General features: G+C 48.2%; 1 long non-coding RNA gene across 1 annotated transcript in view; it reads right to left on the bottom strand.

Moving 5' to 3' along the window:
• Positions 1-9,372: 9,372 nt before the first annotated feature.
• Positions 9,373-14,375, bottom strand: part of LOC144226530 (uncharacterized) — a 5,532-nt gene continuing 529 nt past the window's right edge. The window contains exons 2-4 of the long non-coding RNA XR_013333669.1: positions 12,625-12,919; positions 11,310-11,516; positions 9,373-9,628 (exon numbers count right to left, since the gene is read on the bottom strand). This is a non-coding gene — a long non-coding RNA (uncharacterized LOC144226530). The remainder of the gene's footprint in view (positions 9,629-11,309; positions 11,517-12,624; positions 12,920-14,375) is intronic.

Here is a 14,375-nt window from a genome sequence, read left to right on the forward strand (position 1 = left end):
ATACATCCGTTCATCCACTGATGGACATCTGAGTCGTTTCCACCTTTTGACTATGGTGAATACTGCTGCCGTGAACATTCACAGACAAGTATTTGTTTGAACGCCTGTTTTCAATTCTTCGAAAGGGCATATACTCTGGTAGGACTTCCATTATGTGAAGCTGGGAAAACAATCTGCCTTTCTCACCGGCTGCTGTCAGGACCAAGTGTAAGAGTGGAGGAAAAATCGTAGCAGTACTAACTCCCAAATTTCTGTCACTAGCCTGTTAAATATCTTTGTGTGGCTAACTGACATCTGTATCTTAATACATCGAAAACGGGGGGCGTCTGGGGAGCTCAGTTGGTTGAGCATCTGACTCTTGACTTTGGCTTAGGACACGATCTCAAGGTTCGTGAGATCGAGCCCCGCATTGGGCTCTGCCCTGATGGTGCAGAGCCTCTCTCTTCCTCTCCCTGCACCTCCCTCACGCATGTGTGTTCTCTCTCTCACTCTCAAAATAAATAAGCTTAAAAACAAACAAACATCCAAACCTGACCCCTTGATCTCCTCCCCAAACCTGCTTCACCTGCAGCCTCCACCATCAGGGCAACTGATCCTTCCACTTGTTCAGGCTCAAACCCCACAATCCTCCGGAACCCTCCCTCCCTCTCACATTCCACATCCAACCCCTTGGGAAACCAAGCGGACTCGTTAAAATACACCCAGAATCTGACTACCCCTCACCACCACCCCTGCCACCGGCACCGGCTCGGGCACCGGGATTCTGTTCTTCTCACCCCTCTCCTACCCCTGACTTCCTCTCCCTGCTCATTCCTCTGCAACCACTGCAGGCAACACCCCACCCCTACCCCGGCTCTCCACAGGCCTGGGTTACTGTTCCTTGAGATCCTGGCCCACCTGCCTCCCTCACCTCCAACAAAGGCCCCTATGCCACCTTCTTAATGAAGCCTACTCTGACACCCTATTTAAAATCACAGTCCAGGGGTAACTGGGTGACTGTGTCAGTTAAGCCATCAACATCAGCTCAGGTCATGATCTCACAGCTCCTGAGTTCGAGTCTCATGGAAGGCTCTGTGCTGGCAGCTCAGAGCCTGGATCCTGCTTCAGATTCCGTGTCTCCCTCTCTCTCTGCCCTTCTCCTGCTCACACTCTCTCTCACTCTCTCTCTCAAAAATAAGTAAACACTTAAAAAATAACAATACAATAAAAAAAAATGACAATCCGGGGGTGACTGGGTAACTCAGTGGGTTAAGCTCCTGATTCTTGATTATGTTCAGGTCATGATCTCGAGGTTTGCAAGATCAAGCCCCGAATAGGGGCTTGGGATTCTCTCTCTCCCTCTCTCACTGCCCCTCTCTGTTTGCACTCTCTCTCTCTTTCTCAAAACAAGTAAATAAACATTTTATTTTATTTATTTTATTTTATTTTATTTTATTTTATTTTATTTTATTTTATTATTTTATTTTTTGAGAGAGAGCAGGAGAGAGGCAGAGAGAAAGGGAGCAAATCCCAAGCAGGCTCTGCACCATTAGCACCAAGCCGACACAGGGTTCGAACTTAGAAACAGTGAGATCATGACCTGAGACGAATCAAGAGTCCGACGCTCAGCCGACTGAGCCACCCAGATGCCCCCACATTTAAGAAGAAATGCGGGGCGCCTGGGTGGCTTAGTCGGTTAGACTTTCACTTAGGTCATGATCTCGCGGCTCGTGGGTTCGGGCCCTGCGTCGGGCTCCATGCTGACTGCCAGCTCAGAGCCTGGAGACTGTTTCGGAGTCTGTGTCTCCCTCTCTTTCTGACGCTCCCCTGCTCACGCTGTCTCTCTCCTAGAAATAAATAAAAATAAAAAAAATTAAAAAAAGAAGAAATGAAATAAAATGACAACCCAGCCCACCCCACTGCATGCCTCAGTTCATAACCTTCTCTGCTTGTTTTCTCTCCCATGGCATTTATCTCTTTCCAACATGCTACTTCACTCATCTGTTGTTTATTGCCTCTCTCCTCTGCCTGAATATAAACCCCATGAGGCAATAGGTCTTGGTGTGTTTTGTTCAGCGATCTGGTCCATGTGCCTAGAAAGCACGTGGCACAGAGTAGGTGCTTGATGCACATTTGTTGAGTCAGTAAATAAAACTAACAACAGTGACCATTTATTAAGCCTATTATGTGACTCATGCTCTACAGACGCCCCGTGTAAATATCATAAACAAGGTAGAATTTTCTGCTTTCATTTAACAGTTTATGAACCAGGGGTCCAGGACATTGTAGGTGGCTTGTCCCCAAGTCTCACAGTGAGTACCTGGCAGAGAAAGGGCTTGAACTCAGGTCTGTCTGCCTGACCTCAGAACTGTTGCTCCTTCCTACTTTGCCTCAGTGGTTAGTGCAGCTCTATTTACCAGGGTTCATTCATTCATTCATTCATTCAGTAAATATTTTCCAAGCCCCCTCCAGCTCTCCTCCGGCAAAAAGCCAGGCCCTGTGTCACTCAGCAGGCACCTAGATGGTCGTGGATCCTGCCTGGAGGGGCTCCGGTCCCACAGCCTGGGCAACGAGTGTCCCCGTGGGCTTTGCAAACTGGACAAGGGTATTCCTCTCCCCAACAACTGCTCATTAGCTCTGCTAAACAGGAGTCTATCTGAGCTGATGTCCCTCCTTTACAGCAGAAACAAAAGAGCTCCCCGTGCCATATCGCTGGCCCCCAGCCTGAGCGAGGCCGGAAGTACACATCCCACAGCGTCTGGTAGGACACCAGGTAAACAGGCCCGAAGGGGGGAGGCCGGGGGTGTGGGTGAGGCCCAGGGCCAACCAGAGCAGACCACAGGCTGAGAGGCGGGAATATTAGGAGGAAGTGGGCAGGGGCAGCGCTGGGTCTGGAGCAATCATGATTGCCAAATGGGAAAGCAGGAAGGCATCTGGGGCTTTCTCTCTCTTTTCTCAACCCAGGGACTCACCTAGCACAGCCGACTGGTGGGGGCCAAGGCGCCCTACCCCCTGCTTCCTTTCCTCCCCACAGCCAGGACTTCACACTCGATCCTTCCCTCCTGGCTGTCCCACTGGCTCACCCCCTTTAAGGCTCCTCCTCTACCTCCCAAGGAAAGGGGGGAACCATTTGGCCTCCTAAGTGTCAATTGCCTTGGCACTTGATTTTATAAAAAGTCCCTAAGGAGTATGAATTTGGATTGGGGTTTGAGTAATCACACATACTCTTGGTCATGCACTCTGGGTGGCTTTTCTTTCATGTTTTATTTAGTGAAATGAAACACATTTATGAGAGCTTCCTCTGCGCCAGACCCTCAGTCAGGTGTTGGGGGCCTGAGGAGCTCCAGGTCTGCTGGAGAAGCTAAAAAGGCAACCATAAATCACAGTGCAACTGTGGGAAGAACTGGGGGCTCTGGGACCCCAGAGAGATCCCTATACAGCCTGGGAGGCGGGGACACTGCCCAGAGGAAGATGTGTGAATGACAGTAATGCTATGATAATGAAATAAACTCCAGGTTCCGAAGTGGAGCTCATTGATATAATGATAAGTGCCTACTGTGTGCAGGACACCGTCTTTCAGAGGTATGGAGGATAGAATCAAGTCCAGGACTCCTCTGGAAGGGAGGCATGGGCAGCAAAGTGAATATTACGTCCTTGAAACTGTACAGCTGCTAATCAGAAAGGGCCCTCCCATTATAGAGAGGAGCAAACTGAGTCACAGAGGTGAAGTTTACTCCCACCCCTAGATCACAGGCTGCCTTGGTGGTAGGAAATCGGGCTTAATACCACATCGGCCACACTGAGGCATGAAAGACTTTTAAAAATTATCCAGTAGTAGAATATTTATTGTTATGGTAATATAGAAACAGGTTGCTAAGAAGATCTATATTGTATGATCCAATTTTATAGAATACACAAGCACATATACATCAATTTTTAATGATTTCTTTCTCTATTTTAAAGTTTATTTACTTATTTTGAGAGAGAGAGAGAGACAGCACAAGCAGGGAAGGAGTGGAGAGAGAGAGAGAGAGAGAAAATCCCAAGTAGGCTCAGCACTGTCAGCGTGGAGCCCAATGAGGGACTTGAACCCATGAACTGTGAGATCATGTCCTGAGCAGAAATCAAGAGTCAAACATTCAACCGACTGAGCCACCCAGATGATCCTACATCAATTTTTTAAAGGAATGACACTGATAACCTACAAAGTGTTAATAGTTATTATCTCTAAGTTGTAGAGTGCAGATGTTTGTAAAAGATTTTATTACATAGAATATTGGATATATGCTAAAAATTAGAATAAGATAATGAAACTTCATCAGCCCAATAACCATCAAATCATTCCTGACCAAACCCTTCCATACCTCCATGACGCATTCCATGGAAGTAAATCCACACCTCTTACCATTTTTTTCTCTAAACATTTCAGTGCCTAGGGCTCCTGGCTGGCTCAGTGGGTGGAGCAAACAACTCTTGATCAAGGGGTTGTGATTTCAAGTCCCACAATGGGTATAGAGATTACTTAAAAAAAACAAAAACCTTTAAATTAAATAAAATAAACATTTCAGTGTGTATCTCTCAAAATAAGATCCTTTACTATATTACTATATATAGAGGCACCTGGGTGGCTCAGTCAGTTGAGCATCCGGCTCTTGATTTCAGCTCAGGTCGTGATCTCATGGCTGGTGAGTTCGAGCTCCACACTGATGGCACAAAGCATGCTTGGGATTCTCTCTCCTTCTCTCTCTGCCCCTCACCCACTCTTTTTCTCAAAATAAATAAATAAACTTAAAAAATAAATATATTACTAGATATATATCCTATAGAAAACCACAATACCATTACAACAAAATAGATATACAATTATTTCTTAATATTATCAAATGGCAAGCAGTGCCAAATGTCCAATAGTCTCAAATGACAGAGATGTTTCTATCAAACATTTAAAAAATTTTTTTAAATGTTTATTTATTTTTGAGAGAGAAAGACACAGAGTGTGCGCAGGGTAGGGACAGAGAGAGAGAGAGAGAGAGAGAGAGAGAGAGAGACTCTGAAACAGTCTCCAGGCTCTGAGCTGTCAGCACAGAGCCCGACGTGGGGCTCGAACTCACAAACCGTGAGATCATGACCTGAGGTAAAGTCGGACGTTTAACCAACTGAGCCACCCAGGAGCCCCATTACAGTGTTATTTTTTATTTTTTTAAATTAGGGTAAAAATTAAAACTGCACTGTACAATTAGTTGATACGTTGGTTAGGTCTCTTTTATCCATGATTCCCCGCTCCATGTCTTTTTCTTTTCTTTGCAAACATACCGCTTGTCCTACCGTATCCCATAGTTTGGATTTTGCTGACTGTACCCCTGTGGTATAACTCAACAAGCTTCTCTGTCTTTTGTATTTCTGGTAAATTGATAGTCTAATCTAGAGCCTGCTTAGATTCTGATTAGCGTTTTCTGGCAAGACTAACTTATAGGAGGTGTTGTGGGATTTCATTAGGAGGCAAATCATGTCTGGCTGTCTTTCTTTGTGTGACGTAAGTGGCCATTGCTGTTCAATGCTTAGATCCCTTAACTCATGAGAAGCTGCAAGGGGAAGTCATCCAACTTGAGCGTTCTCTCCTCTCCTATTAGCTAGAGTCCTTCCATGAGGAGAAACTTCCCTTCATCAACTATTTGGTTCCTTTGAGGTGCAGGTCAGAAAGGAAAAGCAGGCTAAATGCTTCGTTCTTGCCCTTTATTTACTGGTCTTCAAAATAATAAGCTGGATCTCCAACACTCACCAAGGGTGACAAATTCATTTTTTAAATGATTACATTGAGCGTCATTATGAACTCATGGATTTAAATATTTGATGTCTTTAGTCCATTATAGTTATTATTCTTATGGATGTTCAAATTATCCCACCTCTGGTCTGTGGAAATCTCTTCAGCTTGGCTCTGGAGTCGTTGGGACACCCTGTGAGTCTTGATAGCCTCTTTGCCAGTTGATGTTTCAAAACATTCCAAACGCCTCTTCTGTTCTACCCCTTGTGTTCTGACCTGCAATCAGCCATTTTCTAAGGAGCCCTGGTTCCTTTCGAGGGAAGTAGTATTTAGAGATCACAAGCTGGGTGTAAGGGGTACGATAGGCTTTTAAATTTTTTCTTTTTTTTTTTTTACCTTTCATTTTGAAATAATTCTAGACTTACAGAAAAGTTGCAAAAATAGCCCAGAGAGTTCCCGTATATTCTCTTACTCAGCTTCCTCTCAGGTTAACATCTTACATAACCATAGTACAATGATCAAAACCAAAATAAATAAATAAATAACAACATTGGCACAATGCTACTAACTACAGACTTTATTCACATTTCACCGATTTTTTCATTAACATCCTCCCTTTTTCTTTTCCTGTTCTAAAATCCAACCCACATCAACCCTGTCATGTCTCCTTACTCTCCTCTAATTTGTGACGGCTCCTCCATTTTCCTCATCTTTCATGACCTTGACATTTGAGAAGTACTGGTCAGGCGTTTTGTAGAATGTCCTGCACTTTGGGTGTGTCTTGTGTTTTCTCATGGTGAGACGAGGTTACGGCTTCTGGGGAAGAATAACATAGAAGGAACTCTCTTCTCATCAGGGGGTACCGGATGTTGATATGTCTTTTTTTTTTAATGTTTTATTTATTTCTGAGAAAGAGAGAGAGATGGACAGCGTGAGCAGGGGAGGGTCAGAGAGAGGGAGACACAGAATCAGAAGCAGGCTCCAGACTCTGAATTGGCTATCAGCACAGAGCCCAACGCAGGGCTCGAGCCATGAGATCATGACCTGAGCCAAAGTCGGACGCTTAACCAACTGAGCCCCCCAGGTGCCCCATGATGTTGCTATGTCTTATTCCTGGGAGATTAAGCTAATCACTTGATTAAGATGGTGTCCACTAGCTCTCTCCATTGTCCTGTGAGTATTTTTCCTTTGTAGTTAACAAATATCTGGGGGACATATTTTTAGACCATGCAGATGTTCTGTTTTCCTCAAAATTTGCCCACTGGTTTTCATGTCCATCAGTGGAACTTGCCTGCAAAGCTTATCGTTGTGGTGTTCCAATGGCGAGTTTCTATTTCCCTCATTCCTTTCTGTATTTTTTTTCCCAGTGTTTTATTTATTTCTAGGAGAGAGAGACAGCGTGAGCAGGGGAGGGTCAGAGAGAGAGGGAGACACAGAATCTGAAACAGGCTCCAGGCTCTGAGCTGGCAGTCAGCACAGAGCCCGACGCGGGGCTCGAACCCACGAACCGCGAGATCATGACCTAAGCGAAAGTCGGACGCTTAACCGACTAAGCCACCCAGGCGCCCCTCTTTCTGTATTTATTAATTGGAATCCTACTGAAAGAAAGAGCTATCCCTTCCTCTCCCCTGGCCCCATTTATTTATTTATTCAGTTACTCCCTTACATCAGCATGCATTTGTGGATATTTTGGTCTGTGGGTTGTAATCAAGTATTGCTGCTTGCATAATAGGCTTTGAATAAATGTTTCTGGGAGGAAGCAGGGAAAGGAAAAAGAGAAGAAATTGGAATTTGTTTTATTTAACCATCTTTATCAGAGCATACTATACAGGTCAGGCAAAGCGTTCCAGGCCATCCGTGTGCTGGTGGGAAGGACATTTCTACAATGCAAATCTGATTGGGGGGGAGGGTACCCCACTGCCTGAGGCCCTGGGGGGGTTGGCTCAGTGTCTGATTGGCATCTCTCTGTCCTCAGGACTCATCCTGGCCAGGGCAGGCGCACTGAATGCTCATTTCTTTAAGTTAGATCCTGCCCCTCCTGAGCCTGCAGCTCTGCAAAGTTTCCCCATCTCACTCAGAGTAAAAGCCAAAGGCCTTACAATGGTTTCAGGGTCTGTGTACTCTGAGCCAGGCCTCCCCCCTTCCTGCCCTCTCCTCCTCTTCTCTGCTGCAGGTTCACTCGGTTCCAATCACATGGGCTCCATTCTGTGGGGCAGAGCCTTTGCGCTGCCCCGGACTGCTCTCCCCTTAGATGGCTGGTGCTCCCCAGTCCCTCTGCTTCAGGTCTGAAAGGTCATTCTTTGCAGGAGAGCATTCCTGACCTCCCTGCCCTGAAAGGCCACCTCTCCCACCACACTGTTCCCTTCTTTCTCCCTCGTAGTGCTATATATTTTTTCCTATTCATTTTTTCATCTTCTGTCTCCTTCCACCAGAATCTAAGCTCCGGGAAATGCAGAGGTGCTGCAGTGTGACAACGGGAGGGAAACGATGACAGCACAGTGTGACAACCCAGGGAGTGGCCGGGGCTGCTCCCCGGAAGAGGTTGCCTCTGGATCAGAGCTAAGGGTTACTTAGGTGTTAGTGGATGAATGAAGCCATCGGGGAGAAAGAAAGTCTTTCAGGAAACAGGTGAGAGAGAGCAGGTCATTCAGAGGGACCGTGGATGACCAGGACATGGAATCACCTAACATATTCCAGCCAGAGTCTGTCCAGTGTCTCATGTGTGTGTGCCAGGCCACCCAGACACAAGACCCTCAGAAGGGAGAGTGGCAAACCAAACCACCCAGCCCCTGGAGTCACCAGGGAGATAATGAACAGGGTAAACGACTGCGTGTTAATTCCACTCAGAGGAGGTGCTGGGAAGGAGCAGAAAAGAATGGTACCAGAGAGGTCACCTTTAAGGGGAGGGGCTAGAGCAAGAGGGGGTGTGGCCTGAGGAAGAGCTGGGCGGGGGAGGGGGCACAAGGAAAGCTCCAGTACCAGCCCCAGGGCAAATAGGAAAAGCTGGGCATCCCAGGTAAGGCCAGACCTCCAGATGGAGGAGGTGATGTGGGGCCAGATTTTGATGGAGAACACAAAATTTGGTCTTTACCCCCAGAGCAGAGAGCCACTGAGGGGTTTTAAGCCTAGGAATGACATGGTGCGATTTGCATTTTGGGGGAGAATCCAACTGCGCTTTTCTGGTTTTTGGGTGTTGAGTTTGATATGTTCTTCATAGATTTTGGTTCCCAACCCTTTTTTTTTTAATGTTTTACTTTTTTCTGAGAGAGAGAGAACATGAGCAGGGGAGGGTCAGAGAGAGAGGGAGACACAGAATCTGAAGCAGGCTCCAGGCTCTGAGCTGGCTGTCAGCACAGAGCCTGCCGCGGGGCTCGAACCCACGAACCGCGAGATCATGACCTGAGCTGAAGTCGGACGCTTAACCGACTGAGCCACCCAGGCGCCCCTGGATCCCAACCCTTTATCTGACATGTCATTTGCAAATGTCTTCTCCCATTCTGTCGGTTGTCTTTTAGTTTTGCGGATTGTTTCCTTAGCTGTGCAGAAGCTTTTTATTTTGATGAGGTTCCAATAGTTTATTTTTGTTTTTGTTTATCTGTGCTTTTCTGAAGAAGAGACTCCACTCAACAATGTCTACTTCTCTGGCCTCTTTTTATTTTTATTACTTTTTTAAAAAGTGTATTTATTTATTTTGAGAAAGAGACAGCATGAGTGGGGGAGGGTCAGAGAGAGGGAAAGAGAATCCCCAGCAGGCTCTTCACTGTCAGCACAGAGCTCCATGCGGGGCTGGAACTCACAAACTGCAAGATCATGACTTGAGCCGAAAATCAAGAGCCAGACACTCAACCGACTGAGCCACCTGCATGCCCCATCCGTCTTCTTCTTCTCCTTTAAAAAAAAAAAAAATTATTTATTTTGAGAGAGACAAGAAAAAAAGTGCAAGTCGAGGAGGGGCAGAGAGGGAGAGAGAGAGAGATTCTCAAACAGGCTCCACACCATCAGCACAGAGCCCAATGAGGGGTTCAAACCCATGAACCGTGAGATCATGACCTGAGCCAGAAGTCGAACGCTTAACCGACTGAGCCACCCGGGTGCCCCCCAGCTTCTTTTTAGTAACAATTTCCCCTTCAACACAAAGCCTTGTTTCCCCAAATTCCTGGGGCCTGACTAACCGTGGTACAGGTAGGAGGCCCCCAAAGTGTGCAGCCTCTCCTTTACTTGCCTGACTCCCACATTTGTCCTTTGAGCCTCTTTTTCTTCTTTGCATTTACCATAATTTACAATTACATATTTGTGTGAATGTTTCCTTGTTTGTAATGTCTGGGTCACCAACCACTGTTGTGGACTACATACTTTCATTTGTTTCCAAAATGATTTTAGGGGTGCCCGGGTGGCTCAGTCAGTTAAGCGTCTTGACTCTTGATTTCGGCTCAGGTCATGATCTCATGGTTTGTAAGTTCATGGCTCTTGTTGGGCTCAGTGCTGACCGTGGTGGGGGGAGGAGGGCCTGCTAGCAGTTCTCTCTTTGCCCCTCCCCTGCTCATGCACGTGCACGCACGCGCGCGCTCTCTCTCAAAATAAGTAATACTGAACATGGTAAAGAGTAAACCTTATCACTACCTTGTGAGGTCGCACTGTTTTTTATCTTCATTTTACAGATGAAAAAACCTGAAACCCTTTAAAAATTTTTTTAATGTTTTCTTTATTTTTGAGACAGAGTATGAGGAGGGAGGGGCAGAGAGAGAGGGAGACACAGAATCCGAAGCAGGCTTCAGGCTCCAAGCTGTCAGCACAGAGCCCGATGTGGGGCTCAAAACCATGAACGACCTGAGCTGGAATGTGGACGCTTGACCAACTGAGCCACCAAGGCACCCCATAAACCCTGAGACCCTTGAGGCGTGGGATCATATTCCATAGGCTATGCCTGAGCCTTCTTTTATTTAATTGTCTTTTAGAGATCGCTTCTGGTTGGTATAGATCAATATAGCTCACCCATTTTCCCTTGGTTGTAATGTTCCCACGCAGGACCAAATTCTAATTATGCTCTCTCCCTCCTATTAAATTAGCCCCAGTATTTTAGTGACTTTACGTGTTAAATCTTGTGTATCAGTCTTCCAATGTACTTTGAAAGAAATAATAAAGTTTAACTTTCTAAGTTAATAGGGAGGAACTGGAGGAACCCAGGTACCTGGGGTGGATTAGGGAGAGGCAAGGGAGCGAGGCCTGGGGTGGCCTTTCTCCAGCCTGAGAGAACTTTCTGTGCTGCAAATCTGGCCTTTCTCTAGGGTTTAACATTGTTGAAAGGCTTAAAAGACTACCTGACCCAATCCTCCCTTTCTCCAAAGGAGACACAGCTGGAGTGTGCTATCCAGACACAGGGCTAGCCCAGGGTGCTGTGGCCAAGTTAGAACTTTTTTGCCTTTCTTTGCTGCCCTGGTGGGCCCTGCAATCACTGCCTGCAGCCTGGGCCTGGGGTATAAGGTGCTCTCCAGGTTCCAGCCCCACCCAGCCCTCAAGCCTCCTCTCTCTCTCTCTCTCTCCCCTCTACCTGACCCCTCCCACAGCTCACCTTCCTCCTTCTGGGCCCTGGAGCTCCCACATCTTTACTCTCAGCATTACTGGGTTTGACATTGGCTCAGTTCATGTGCATTTCCTGCCAGCTCGCCAGCTCCAGGAGGCAGAGGTGGGCTCTGTCTGCTTTGCCCCTTGAGTCCCCAGCTCCTAACACGGCCTCCAGCTAAGAGATTGAAGAAATACTTGCTGAGCCCATGGACACCTGTCGTGAGGGACGAATGGAGAGTTGTTACAGTGGTCAAGGTGAAAATTAAGGTATGTCCCTGCTGGGTCAGCGGTGGGCAGTGGAGGTGAGCGTGGGTTGGGGGGAGAGATGGGTCCAGGTGGGAGAGAGGAGTTGCAGGGGTAGAGTTTAGAGGTTTGTTTTCAATGAGGGAAAAACTACACGATGGTCAGTCCGCATTCTGTTTGTCCCAAAGGGGTAAGTCATCAGTGGGATGGATGATTCAGAGCCACTGAAGGTTTCTGAGTCGAGGGGCAGTTGCTCCGTGATGGTCATTGTTCTGCATGTTTTGTGTTTTGGAAGTTGCCTCAGACTGAAGGGAATAGGGACCTGGGCCTGGTCTGGAGGGGAAGTCTGAGGGCGCCTCACCCCTCTGCCCTCCAGGGCCGGCCCCAAATGCCACCCCAGGATCCCAACAGGTACGGCCACTTTGGAGATGCTTGAATCTCTCAGGCTCACGCGTGTGCAGATATGACTGAGAATTCCACCTGCAAAATCGCAGACGCAGGGACATGGCTGTTGCCATGGTAACAAGGTCGCTTTGGCAAATTCCCTCAGACTTGGCTTCTAAACCACACCGGGAGGGAAGAAGGCCAGTTTACCACCAGGTGGCTCATGGCCCCTGCAAGCCAATGAGTGAAGAAAAGGCCCACCTGTTTATCCTAAATTCAAATCATAGTGGAGTAAGACAACCTGTGTTCAAACCCTGGCTCTGACACCTTCTGCTTTCACGTTCCTTAACTTTTCTGTGCTGCATTTCCCTCAACAGCAAAATGGGAATGTGAGGGTTAAATGAGATTCTACATGAAAAGCCTTTGGCACAAGCCTGGTATGTGGTAAACGTTAGCTGATATTAAATCACCTCAGGGCCTCCCCCACCCTCACCCCCACAGAAGTTTGACGGGAACCCACAGGTGTCTTCACACAGTGAAGTGCAGGACAGTCTTCTAGAACAGTCAAAAGAGCAGGCCCGAGATAAGGAAGGGGAAGGCAGGCCTTCTTACTGGGCTTCAGTAGCTCCTTGTGGCAAGGCCAAGAGCTTCCTGGACCCCCATGTGGCCGGCACAGCGGCCCCCGCAAGACCTACCTGGTCTTCTCTGGCCTTGGTCTTCTCTGGTGTTGGGTGGGCATGCAGCCACATTGTGATTATTTGCTTGAGGCCTATCTTGGAAACTCACTGGAGCCCCTTCATTCATTCTTTCATTCATTCAACTCAACATATGCCGTGCTGGACTTTAGGGAGTCTGTGTGTAATGAGATGGTCCGTCCACGAGGACCTCCCAGTCCTTGCAGAGGAACGAGAAGAGCAAATAGAGCACTGTGATCTGAGAGCACGTGGGGAGGTAGGTGTGGCTGGTGGGCATCCCAGGTGGAGGGCCGCGCTGTGGGGCAAGGCAAGGAAGTGAGAGCTTCGCTTTTGCTGCATCTTAAAGCCTGAAGCGGGGTGGCTGGGGAATAGGCTAAAATGTGGCCCAGAGCTTTGCAAGCCACCTGAAAAAGTGGAGACTTCATTCAGAGGGCAAGGGACGACTCCCCAGGGGTTTTAAGGATGGCGTCTGCTTTTTCAGAAGATGCAGGATAGGGATGGATTGAACAGGGAGAAGTAGCAGTTGGAGGTGGCAGGGGGGAGGGGAATGGTGCTCTGTGGGGTGACCTGGCACAAACGAGGAGACCTGGATTTAAGGGGCATTTCAGGGTTGAATCAGTAGGATCCGGATGGACCCTGGCTGAAGTGATGGCCCATCAGCTCCCAGAATGACAGTCTAGGCCCCAGTGCCGACTCTGGCCCCTGTGCTGAGAATACACCACGCAGCTACCGCTGGAGTTGTGCAAGAGCCGCAAGGCAGGATGGGAAGCTCACTGCCTCCAGAGTCCATCCAACGGCAGAGTGCAGCCTGGGTTTGGCCGTGTCCCCTCTTACATGAGGGCATGAAGCTGGCACCGCATAGACAGTGAACGGTAGCTGGGATTATTCATTTGTTATGACTTTGGGGAGCACTCAGGGGGAGACAAGACATCTTCTGTTCGCTCAGTATTCACCCACTAAGCACCCTGGGGACAGGCCTTGGACAGGACCAAGTGAGCCTAGTGCTAACACTTAATTGGGGGAAGAACAAAGGCATCAGGCACTAAACATCACAGGACTTGGGGAGGAAAGGTGTTTCCTTCAGAGCTCTCCCCAATGCAGAGCTGTCAAGAAAAAGAGATCTTTCAGGGCCCGGGGGCCAGGTCTGGCTTCTCAGAGTCCACACTGAGGCTCACCATCATTTGGGAGGAACACCAACAGTGTTCAGGGCACGTGGCCTTTCTAGAAACACGCCGGGGAGCAAACATTCCAAGAACAAGACACCTCCTGGAGACCCTCGGCCCCGACACACGAAATGGTCCAGGGCAGGACAGGGTCCGGCCCAGCAGGCTGGCTTCCGGCATCTTCCAGGGCCCACTTCCTGGCCCCAGGGAAAAGGGTGGCTGTTTTATTGGCTTCTCCAGGCCCAGCCTGCTGCCTTTATCATGCAGCCTCCGCCCAGCACAGGCCGGCTGCCAGAAGCCTCAGAATATTTAATGGGAGGAAGGAATGAAAACCCGCGTGACTGGGTCTGCCCAAATGGAAGTGTCTAAGGCTTTGGTAGGTTTGTGCCCAGCGTTTTCCTCTGGAGCAAGGAGGCCGAGGGCGTTTTGATGACCATGGCGGGGACTAAGCACAAATGCTGTATTTTAAACTGCCATTCCCATTACACAGACCAGGAATCCAAGGCAGAGGGGCGACTGGCTGAGGTCGTACAGATCTTGTGTGCAAGCGCTGCCGGCTTCTACAGCAGTGTCCCGTCGGCTCCGTCT

Source organism: Crocuta crocuta, unplaced genomic scaffold (assembly GCF_008692635.1).
Source record: "Crocuta crocuta isolate KB4526 unplaced genomic scaffold, BGI_CrCroc_1.0 scaffold143, whole genome shotgun sequence".
Lineage (NCBI taxonomy): Eukaryota > Metazoa > Chordata > Mammalia > Carnivora > Hyaenidae > Crocuta > Crocuta crocuta.